General features: G+C 42.9%; 1 non-coding gene across 1 annotated transcript; it reads left to right on the top strand.

The window, feature by feature from the left end:
• The first annotated feature begins 578 nt into the window (after positions 1-578).
• Positions 579-684, top strand: LOC140855911 (small nucleolar RNA R71). Its single transcript, XR_012139355.1, has one exon. It is a non-coding gene; the product is annotated as a small nucleolar RNA R71 (small nucleolar RNA).
• The last annotated feature ends 11,445 nt before the right edge of the window (positions 685-12,129 follow it).

Genomic DNA, 12,129 nt, shown 5'->3' with positions numbered 1-12,129 from the left:
TGGTATGGTCCATGCCTATATGTTGGGTCCTGATATTGAGGTCGAGGTGCGGCAGGGCCAACCACTGGTTGTGGTCTCCAAAAAAAATTTGGATGATTTCTCCAATCGGGGTTATAAGTGTTCGAATATCATTTCTTGGTCTGCGAGCTTGTTGGACTTGAGCTTGCTGAACCTGCTCGTGCACAAACTCAGGAAATTAAGGTGCGGTTGGGCATTCACTAACAAAATGGTTCGGACTTGCACACAATGCACAAACTTCTTGGATTGGGTTAGGTGGAATCGGGGATTGTCCAGTATTTAGAAGACGATCTAATTTTTGGGATAGTTCATCTACCTTACTGTGGATATCTATGACGTTTCCAATCTGATAAATTTCACTTCTTTTTTGTTGAAGCATGGGTTGTTCTCTAGAGGTGGCAGTCATATGATGTAGAAAATTCTCACTAAGTGTTTCAAAGAGTTGCCAGGCTTCATCCTCACTCTTTAGCATGAATGTCCCACCACATGATGCATCAACCATTTATCGGTGTTTCTCCAATAGACCATCATAAAAATACTGACAAAGTTGCCATTTAGGGATAGCATGGTGTGGACATTTACGAATGAGGTCCCTTAACCTTTTCCATGTCTCATGAAAAAGTTCACCCTCCAATTGGAAAAAATTAGTGATAGCTTTTCTAATTTGATTTATTTTTTTAATTAAAAAGTATTTCTTGAGAAATTCTCTCTGAAGATGATCCCAAGTTGAAATGGTTATAGAGTCTAAGGAGTTTAACCAATGCTTGGCTTTGTCCTTAAGTGAGAAAGGGAACAGTTTCAGTCTAAGGGCATCATCGGAGAAGTTTTGGATTTTTACTATGGAACAATGTTGCCCAGCTATGCAACCCAAGAGGGGGGGGGGGTGAATTGGGTTTTTAAAAATTTTAAACTTAACTTATATCTTATAAAAAATATTTAACAATAGCCAAATAAATAAGGAGAGTATAGTTGATTTAAGGCTAATGGTTAAATGCAAGAATGCAAGAGAATAAAGAAGTTCTAAAGAAGAGCAATTAGGCACAACACAAACAAAAGGATTTATAGTGGTTCGGTGCCAACCTTGCACCTACATCCACTCCCCAAGCTCCTACTTGAAAATTTCAATCCACTAACTTGTATTCAACCTGAATACACTCATCAAAAACTCTGACTCTAGCTGTCCCAAGCTAGTCCACTTATTTCCTGGGTACAAGCCAACCTAATACACTCTGATTCAAGGTTCGGATCAACCTTTTCTTGTTTTGGAACCCTTCTAAAACAAAAACAATAACTCAAACAGAGTATAACAATCAATAGCACAGAAAATACAAAAGAAGCTCCTTTAATGAGCGAATGAGGCTTTAAATACACTTTACTCAAGGAGAAGAAAGCTCTTTTCGATTTTCTCAAGGTGGTTGGAGACTTGAATGTGCACTTGAGGACTTGGTGAGCTTGAATTAAAAGTTTCTTGAATGCTTTGAGTGAGCTCTTGCTTAGGACTGAAAAGTATGCTTGAAATCTTCTTTTCAAAAATCTCTCACACTTTGATTCCCACCTTTTTGTCCCTTTTATAGCTTTAAGGAATGGTGGAGAACAACCTGGACTGAAATAGAGCCGTTAGACCACATTAAATGAGCATTAAAAGCACTTAAAATGGGTTAAAAACTAGTCGTTGCAGAACTTTTCCGTCACAGGGATCGACTCATGGGTCGACTCATGGGGTTGACCTCTGTGGAAAAACAGCAGAAAATAAAGGTTCTGTAATTTTGGCCTAAAAGCAGCAGAGGTCGACTCATGGATCGACTCATGTCTGGGGGTCGACCCATGGGGTCGACTCTCAGACTGTGCCAAAATAGTACCAGCCAAAAAATCTGCGTGCCAATCAGCTCATTGTGCCATGAGTCGACTCATGAGATCGACTCAAATTTTTTAATCATGAATATCTTTCAAAATACATGTCCAAAAACTATAAAATTTTCACCAATGGATCACAAATCTTTTGTTCTAGCACTTGATGCTTTCAAATTAGAGTTTGGTAAAATTATAATTTTGTCCCTGAAAAGTAATGTCTTTTTCAAGCAAAAATTATTAGTACCCTTTCAAATACTTTGTAATCATCAAAATCAATTCAAGGAGCAACAATCTCCCCCTTTTTGATGATGACAAAACACTTGAGCAAAAGCATATATATGAAACATTGAGCATGAATTTCAAAGTTATAAAGATGCATTATTTGAATATTATAGCTATGTATTAGAATGAAATGCATCATAGGTAGTTTGAAGATAAATAGAAAATTTGCTACCAATTTAAAAATTACTTATAAGTGCATTTGCTTGAAAAGAAGATTGATTCTTTGGCACGTGATACATGTGCCCATTTGCTTATGTTGCTCATTTGCTTGAAAAGAAGATTGATTCTTTGATTTCGGTATAAGAGCAGAATTTTTGGTATCAAAGCAGAATTTGCTTAAGAATTTGAAAATTTGCTCTTGCTTGCTCATTTGATTATTTCTCAATTGCTTAACATTTTAAAAATTTACTCATTTGATTATTTAATTTATTTGAAAATTTGCTCATTTGCTTAACAATTTAATTTTCTTAACAATTTGCTTTTGATTCTTTAATTTCTCCCCCTTTTTGGCAGATCAACAAAAATTGTTTACTCCCCCCTTTTGATGGAATTGATTTTACTAATGTTACTTCTTTAGCTTCCTTCTTTATTGCTTGTTTCTTAATTGCATATTGTTTTACTCCCCCTTAATACAACAAACATAAAAGATATACCAATTGGATACCATATTGCAATTTATAGTATTTACATCATGGATATGAGTTATGTTGCATGCACATAATTAAAAGCAACTCAATTTGAAAGTCATTCATTGAAAGTCAAGGAATATATATTTATAATCAAAAAGTGACTGATACCACATAGTTGTTCCAATACATATACCAAAATACAAAAGTCAATCAGTCAGCATCATTACATGGCTCAAAAGATAGATCCTAGAATAAAACTAAAGACAAGACTAACTACAAGGATCTAGTAGAGATCATGACTGGATGGATCAGAGTCAGATGAATCGAAGATGGGGTGAGGAGATGAAGGATCACGACCAAGGGCTCGACCTCTACCCCATCTGCCTCTGCCACGAGTGGAGGTGCCGGCACGAGTGGGCGGGTGAGATGATCCTGAAGGCTGAGAAGCAACAGACTGAACTGCAAGAGAGAGTCTGATGATATCTAGAAGGTTCAAGGCTCTCGAAATAGACTGTAGCAGTGCAGTGAATTGGGTGGATGCATGCTCACTAGAGCCTCTGATCTCTCTCCTCAGGAAATCAAATCCACTCTCCAAAACTCCTCTAAGTCTGCTGCCTTCATAGATAGGTCTGAGATCTCAGTGATGCACTCCTGTGGCTGTGGATGTGCCAGAGCTAATACTTGCCCCTGCAAGTCAAGTACTCTCCTAGTCAGTCTCAATATATAACCCTCAAGCTGCTGAATGCGAACTGACTGATCTGAAATCATCTGGAAGACAGTGGAGATGTGAGGGATCAAAGTCTGATCAAATACATTATGTGATGTGGATCCATGTGCAAAAGCTGAAGTACCCAACTGTCGAGAAAGTAAGGAAGCCACACGCTGAGAGATCATCTCTGTCTGGTCATCAGCCAATTTGATCTCTGAGGGATGTGCTCTGCCGTCTGGCTGCTGGACTAGAGTGTGCCTCTTAATAGACTCTGATGGGCCAGCCTCGAGATCTGAAATGAACTGAATGTCTGGAGATGCTGCCCTGAGATCATGAAGGGGTGACGATGGTCCTTCTTCCTCAGCTTTATCCTCAGCTCTCTCTTCTACACCTTTAGTCCAACCACCATCTGTCTTAGTAAATCCCATGCAGTGCAAAGTATGTTGGTTGATGGTGTCAGAGTGAGAAAGCCTAGCTACTGCCTCCCCCTTAAAACTAACTCCAAACCTCCTGAATACCAAAGTGAGGGCCATACCGAAAGGCAGATGTGCCTTGGATCTATTCAGGGTTTCCCTCATAGCTTCTATCATTAATGCTGGGAGGTTTAGGGGGGTTTGGGTAATCACATGAAATATGATGCAGATGTCTTGGCCTGAGAGGAGGTTATGTCTACCACTTCTAGGGAAGAAAAGCTTTGTTACCATTTAATGTAGTATCCTCATCTCAATGGAAAGGATCTTGGCCTCTAGTTTGTTTAGGCTTCCCGAGAAGGTTCTTCCTAAAATCACATTAATTCCTTCTTCCTTGACTGGGAGTTTCATGTTTGAGTATCCCTCACAGGGTAAATGAAGAATCTCTCCCAAAAGTATAGGATCTAGACAGATATCTATACCCTTAATAGTGGATATTACTGTTCCATTGCCATAGCTCAAGTTCAGATAAAATTCCCTAACCAAATCCACATAAGTAATTTCTTTAAGTGAGCAGTAGAATCCCCAACCTTGATCTTTGATTTTTGAGCCAATGGAGAACCCCTCTTTTTCAAAAAATCTGAAATCTATATTTTTTCCAGGTTCTACCTTTCTATCAGATAAGGGAATCTTACTGGGGCTTAATGGAGACCGAGAAGAACCTGGAGCAGATGCCGAAATAGAGATGGAAGCTGATGAGGTCTGAGAAGCCTGTCTCTTCCTGCGCACGCCTTCTTCCAACTCGCGGACCGACTTCCTTCTTTGTGGGAGCTTCATTTTTGGAGCCATTTCTACCACCAGAGAAAGCAAGGGTCTTAGGAGGTCAAATGTGTGAAGAGATAGAGGGATTTTAGGGGAAGAATAGGGATTTTTGGAGGAGTGATACCCCGATTTGGAGGAGAAGGATAGAATCTAGGGCACGCTCAATCCGTTCCAATCAAGGGAGGAAAAGGGGAAGAGCTCGATTCCTAAGGGTCGATTTGAGGTGTAAGGGGTGATGGGAGAAGAATCTTGGGGGAAGGACTTGGGTTTAGAGAGGAAGAAAAGGAGACCTAAGGTTTTGGAGGGAGGAAGAAGACGGTGGAATGGGTCAGCTCAAAAAATGGGTTTTCAACAAAAAGAAGGAGCCCATGGGATTTTGGCCAAAACTACAAGTTTGCCCTTGGGTCGACCCTAGGGGTCGACTCATGACTCACAGAAATTCAGAAAAAATGATGAACAATTTTCAAAAAATTCGAAACTTTAGGAGAAGGATATTTGCTCAATGATCAATTATGAGAATGATAATTTTGAGCTTTTAAACCCAAGAGAAATGATGAGAATTGAGTTCAAAGAGTTTTTGATATTGATCCCTTGGGATCAGAGAGATATTTAAGCAGATGGATCAAGGATTCCTAGTTCTCTCCTAATTTCACAGAATCTATCTTCTCTTAGGGCCTTTGTAAAGATGTCGGCTAATTATTTTTCAGTACAAACATAGTCAAAAATTATGTCTTTATTTTGAACATGTTCTCTTATAAAATGATGCCTGATTTTAATATGTTTAGACCTAGAATGTTGAATTAGATTTTTAGTAAGATTTATGACACTAGTGTTATCACATCTTATGGGAGTTTCATTAAGTTTGATATCAAAATCTTTGAGTTGTTGCTTAATCCATAAGATTTGAGCACAACAACTTTCGGCTGCAATGTATTCAGCCTCGGCCGTAGACAGTGCTATCGAATTTTATTTCTTGCTAAACCAGGAGATTAGGTTAACTCCAAGAAATTGGCAAGTTTCACTAGTGCTTTTTCTATCTAATCTACATCTAGCAAAATCAGCATCTGAATATCCTATTAAATCAATTAATGAGTCCTTAGAGTACCATAATCTTAGAGTTTGAGTACCATTTAAATATTTAAGGATTCTTTTAACAGCATTCAAGTGAGATTCTTTAGGATTATATTGAAATCGAGCATAAAGACAGACACTAAACATAATATCAGGTCTGCTAGCAGTTAAATATAGTAGAAAGCCAATCATACCTCTATAATATTTTAAGTCTACACTTTTACCTTCTTCATCCTTGTCAAGCTTACATGAAGGGCTCATGGGTGTGCCAATTGCTTTGGAGTTCTCCATTCCAAATCTTTTGAGTAATTCTCTTGTGTACTTGCTTTGGGTGATGGAGATTCCTTCCTTTATTTGTTTGATTTGGAGTCCAAGGAAGAATGTAAGTTCTCCCATCATGCTCATCTCGAACTCTCCCTACATGAGCTTTGCAAAATCTTGACAAAGAGATTCATTAGTAGATCCAAAGATAATGTCATCAACATATATTTGTATAACTAATACATCATCTTGATTTCTTTTAATGAAAAGGGTTGTGTCTACATTGCCTCTTGAAAAATTATTATTAAGTAAAAATTTGCTTAACCTTTCATACCAGGCCCTGGGTGCTTGTTTCAAACCATATAGAGCTTTATTTAATTTAAAAACATGATTAGAAAAAGCATGATTTTCAAAATCTGAGGGTTGTTCTACATAGATTTCTTCAGCAATGTATCCATTTAAAAAGGTACTTTTGACATCCATTTGAAATAATTTAAATTTCATAAAGCAAGCATATGCAAGTAGAAGTCTAATTGCCTCTAATCTAGCAGCAGGTGTAAAGGTCTCATCAAAATCAATTCTTTCTTCTTGATTATAACCTTTAGCAACCAATCTTGCTTTATTTTTTATTATATTTTCATGTTCATCTAATTTATTCCTAAAAACCTATTTTGTGCCAATTATTGAATAATTTTTAGGTCTTGATACTAAAGTCCATACATTATTTCTTTCAAATTGATTAAGTTCTTCTTGCATTGCATTAATTCAGTTATAATCTTTTTCAGCTTCTTCAATGGTTTTAGATTTAAGATGAGAGATAAAAGTAAAATGATTGAATGCATCTTTAAGTGAAGAACGAGTTCTTACCCCATGCATAGGATCACCAATAATTAGCTCCTTAGGGTGATTGTGAACATACCTTCATTCTTTGGGTAGGTCATTTGTACCTTGAGGTTGTTCTTGTTGTTCTTCACCTCTCTCATCCTGTTTGTCTTCATATTCCTCATCATCTTGAATTGTTGAATCTTTCAGAATGATCTCCTTCATCCCTTCTATAAGAGGATCTGCATCATCAACACCTTCATTCTTCCTTGAAGGAAGATCATTAGTTTCATCAAAGACAACATGTATTGACTCCTCTACTACTAAGGTTCTCTTGTTAAACACTCTAAAAGTTTATTAGAGGAGGAGTAACCAAGAAAAATTACTTCATCGAATTTTGCATCAAATTTTTCAAGTCTTTCTTTACCATTATTTAACACAAAACATCGGCAACCAAAAACATGAAAAATATGCAATATTAGGTTTTCTTCCTTTCCAAAGCTTATAGGGGGTTTTCTTTAAAATTTATCTAATCAAAGCATGATTTAAAATATAATATACCGTGTTAATAGCTTCCACCCAAAAATATCTTGGAAGGTTACTTTCACATAGCATGGTACGGGCCATTTCTTTTAGGGTTCTATTTTTTCTTTCTACTACGCCATTTTGTTGGGGTGTCCTAGGTGCTGAAAAATTGTGACCTATTCCTTTTTCATCATAAAATTTTTCAAATTCTTGATTTTCAAATTCGATTCCATGATCACTTTGAATATTTTGAATTGAAAATCTTTTCTCATTAGTGACTTTTCGGTAAAATTTAGAGAAAACTTGAAAAGTTTCATCTTTGTGTGCCAAAAAAAAAAATCCATGTAAAATGAGAGAAATCATCAATAATTATAAAACCATATCATTTTCCTCCTAGACTAGTAGTTCTAGTAGGTCCAAATAAATCCATGTGCAATAGCTCTAAAGGTCTAGAGGTTGAAATAATATTTTAGATTTAAATGAAACTCTTGTTTGTTTACCTAGTTGGCATGCATCACAGATTCTATCCTTTTCAAAATTTAATTTTGGCAAACCAAGAATCAATTCCTTCTTAATAAGTTTTGAAAGTGAATGCATGCTAATATGTGCAAGCCTACGATGCCAAAGCCAACTAGTCTCATTAATCTTGGCATTCAAAGATACTAGACATTGCATATTTATCTTGGATAGATCATTCAAATCTACCATATAAACATTACTATGTCTATGTCCAACAAATTTAATGTCTTCATTAATAGAACTAGTTACAATGCAAACAGAAGATTCAAAAATAACTTTATATCCTTTATCATAAAATTGACTAATGCTTAGTAAACTATGCTTTAAACCATCTACTAACAAAATATTTTCAATGTACTTGGAGGGAGTGATACCAATGTTACCTGTTGGTGCAAAAATCCGCTTGCGTCGGAGAAGCTGGAGGCGAGGGAGTCGCGGTCGCCATCGGGACCTACAAAAGAAGTCTCAACCAGAGATGGGGTTGCTCCGGCAAGACCCTCCGATGCTCAAGTCAGTTCTCTGCCTCAACAAGAATGGAGTGCTCGAACGGGGATTTTAGCAGAGTTTTGGGATAGAAAATAGAGCTTATAGAATAACGTATCTGGGGTTCCCTTTTTATAGACGGGGGGAGCAACAAATTGACAGTGACGTTCGTAACCATCTGGTAGTGGGCCGCCCACAGTCAGGAGGAATTTGTTGTGAGGAGTAATGGAGCGGATCCGTGGCCCTCACTGTCGCGTGCCACGTGGAGTCTGCCACAGGGAGTGGAGCGGCGTCCATTGTTGCGACTTGCCAGAGGGTAGAAGAATCGTGCAGTATCCGTCACAGGAGGTGGAGCAGGATTGTGGGCATCATAGCAGTATGCCAGGGCATAGTGGAGCCGTGCGAAATCCATCGCAGGAGGTGGAGCAGGATCGTGGGCATCATAGCGGTCTGCCAGGGCATGCAGACCCGTCGGCTGAAGTTCGGCTGGAATGTCTGGTGGTTAGTTATCCGCTTGAGGGGAGCTTGAAGTCCGACCCCAGTAAGAGTTCGGATGAGGTTTTCCCCTAGTCGAGGTCGGGGACGAGGCCCGGCTCCCGTAGGAGTCCGGGCAGAGTTGATCTGCAATCAAAGTCAGGGCGAAGTCCGGCTCCCGTAGGAGTCCGGACGGAGCTTACCGACGGTCGGAGTTGGTGATGGAGCCCGGCTCTCATAGGAGTCCGAGCGGAGTCTGCTTGCTGTCTGAGCCGGAGACGAGGCCCGGCTCCCATAGGAGCCCGGGCGGAGTTGATCTGCAATCAAAGTCGAGGTGAAGTCTGGCTCCCATAGGAGTCTGGATGGAGCTTACCGATGGTCGGAGTTGGTGATGGAGCCCGGCTCTCGTGGGAGTCCGGGCGGAGTCCGCTTGCTGTCTGAGCCGGAGATGAGGCCTGGCTCCTGTAGGAGTCCGGGCGGAGTTGATCTGCAATCAAAGTCGGGGCGAAGTCTGGCTCCCGTAGAAGTCCGGACGGAGCTTACCGACGGTCGGAGTTGGTGATGGAGCCCGGCTCTCGCAGGAGTCTAGGTGAAGTCCGCTTGCTGTCTGAGCCAGAGACGAGGCTCGGCTCCCGTAGGAGCCTGGGCGGAGTTGATCTGCAATCAAAGTCGGGGCGAAGTCCGGCTCCCGTAGGAGTCCGGACGGAGCTTTCCGACGGTCGGAGTTGCTGACGGAGCCCGGCTCTCGTAGGAGTCCGGGCGGAGTCCGCTTGCTGTCTGAGCTGGAGATGAGGCCCGGCTCCCGTAGGAGCCCGGGCGGAGTTGATCTGCAATCAAAGTCGGGGCGAAGTTCGGCTCCCATAGGAGTCCGGACGGAGCTTACCGGCGATCGGAGTTGGTGACGGAGCCCGGCTCTCGTAGGAGTCCGGGCGGAGTCCGCTTGCTGTCTGAGCCGGAGACGAGGCCTGGCTCCCGTAGGAGCCCGGGCGGAGCTTACCTTCGGCAGAAGTTGTGGACAGAGCCCGTTAGGGCCAATCCTGCAGAGAACTTCGGCTGAGGGTATTTTATACCCAACACCAGTCCCCCTACTTTCGAGTTTGAAGTTCGAATGAAGGAAGTACAGAGAGGTTCGCACAGTCGAAGTTCTCCCCTCGAACCCTGTGTATGACCGCCTCCAGATATTTTGGCATTAAATGTGTGCGTGCTGGAGTCTTTTCGAATTGGGGCGATATGAGAGGACTCTTCGAAATTCCCGTAGGTACACTGGTCCAGGTACGGTGCAATAATAGTCCTGCCAACTGTCAGCCACTTTCAGTCACCTGCCGTGGTGAGTGGGACACGTGTCGAGCGCGGGCTGGCCTGGGGGGATTCGCGATCATTATAGCGCCAGATCCCAGGGTCTATTTAAACCCGTCCTTCCGCCTTTGGGGCCCTTACCCCGCTTCAGAATTCTAGCGGTACTCACCCTTTCTTCGAGTGCCCCATTTCTCTTGGCGTCTTCTTGGGCCATAAGCGCCCTTCGAGTCATCCCTGTCCTCGCCCCTCAGCCTCTCTCAGAGCAATCTAGGTTAGTCCCGGAACCTCCGCCTCTCTTTTCATCATCCAGGAGCCTCTTCTTCACCATCTTCTTCTGTCGTATTCCTTCGGGTTAGTCTACTGTGATCTCTTGTCCTTTGCCCCATCCGTTTCCTTCGGGATCTTTAGAGCCTTCATTCGAAGTCATTTGAAATGTCTTCTGGCTCTTCCGCTTCTAGCGGCTCTGGGAGCTCTTCCGCCTCGACCCCCAGGTCCCCCGTTCTATGGATGAACCCGTACCTGGGATGGGGCCTCGCTCGATTTTCATGCCGGGCGCCATTACCTGTTCCTTATCTTCGGATGAACTCCTGCTGATAAGGGTTCAGTACGGAGTTCCTCTAGAGTATGACCTGGAGCTTCCCGGCCCTTCTGACCGGGCCAGCGCTCCTCCATCTGGTTGCTTCTGCCTATATCAAGAGGCATTCCGTGCTGGGCTCTGGCTTCTGCTTCCGTCCTTCGTTGTCGCCCTCTTTCGCTTTTTAGATATCTCCTTGGCTTCAGTTGCTCCAAATTCTTTTAGGTTTTTGATAGGGTTTCTCTCCCTTTGCCACGCAGTCGAGGTCTAGCCGTCCCTCTCCCTGTTCAGGTATTTTTATACCTTCAAGCACCATCCTTCGACGAAGGACTGGTGGTATTTCTCCCCTCAGTTCGTCAAGAAGGGGTTACTGAAAGGTGCTCCCTCTTCGATCCACAACTGGAAGGGGAAGTACCTCTTCATCCACTGCCCGACCTTGAGGCTGGGCTTGCCCCCCTGGGGCTCTCTGAGGGATTCTGTTCGTCGGGCCCCCAGTCTGGGGGAGGATGATCTCCAGGCTGCCCGAAAGCTTCTTGCCTATTCCGCTCCTTCCCTTCCCAACCTTCTGAGGGAGCAATTTTTGTTCAACGTTGGCCTGAGCCCCCAAGATCCTGCGAGTACTTCATCTTTTCCTTTCTCTTCTTTCCTTCTGCCCTTCTTCTTTTTCCTTATCTTTCTTCTCTCTTCTTCCTCTCTTTCTCTCTTTTTCTTTTTTTTTTTTTCACCCCGTAGTCGATTTCTAACTCTTGATTGATTGTTGATTGATTCAATTTTTTTTTTTTAAGGAATGGACGCCGAAGCAGTGCGGATGCTTGCCAGGGGCCTCAGGACCCACAAAAGGAAGGGCATCGTGACCTCCGGATCGGCGAAGAGGGCCAGGGCGGAGGAGTCGAGCTTGGCCGCGCCCATCCAAGTGGCTCCAGCGATTGACATCCCCTCGGACGCCGAGCCAGTGGCCCCCCGGGCCTCCTCGAGGAGTCTGCCGACTGGGGCCCCCATTTCGGGGGTCCGCTCCATGGAGGCGCCCGTTGCCGAGAGGGGGAAAAGAAGGAAGTCGATGGCCCACAGGGTGAGTAGCCGCCGTGCTGCCGTCGATGAGTCCCTCAGTTCCGAAGAGGGGTCGGAGAATCCCTTTAATGACAGGGACTTGATTAGGCGGTTGATCGACGGCTGCATTCTGCTCGAAGTCGTCGAGAGGATCGACAACGCCAATCCTGAGCAGCGGGTCTGGGACTCTTTAGGGTCCTTCCTTGAGGTAAACAAATCTTCATTCATCCGGCTATTCGACCCTTGTTCTGATCCCCTAGCCGTTCTTGCAGATTGGGCATCAGCTCCTTGCCAATATCGAGGCGACGAACCGTGCGAGGAGGGACATCGTCCAGA

Source organism: Elaeis guineensis, chromosome 2, assembly GCF_000442705.2.
Source record: "Elaeis guineensis isolate ETL-2024a chromosome 2, EG11, whole genome shotgun sequence".
NCBI classification, from domain to species: Eukaryota; Viridiplantae; Streptophyta; class Magnoliopsida; order Arecales; family Arecaceae; genus Elaeis; species Elaeis guineensis.
This window is presented reverse-complemented; position numbering and strand designations above follow the sequence as displayed.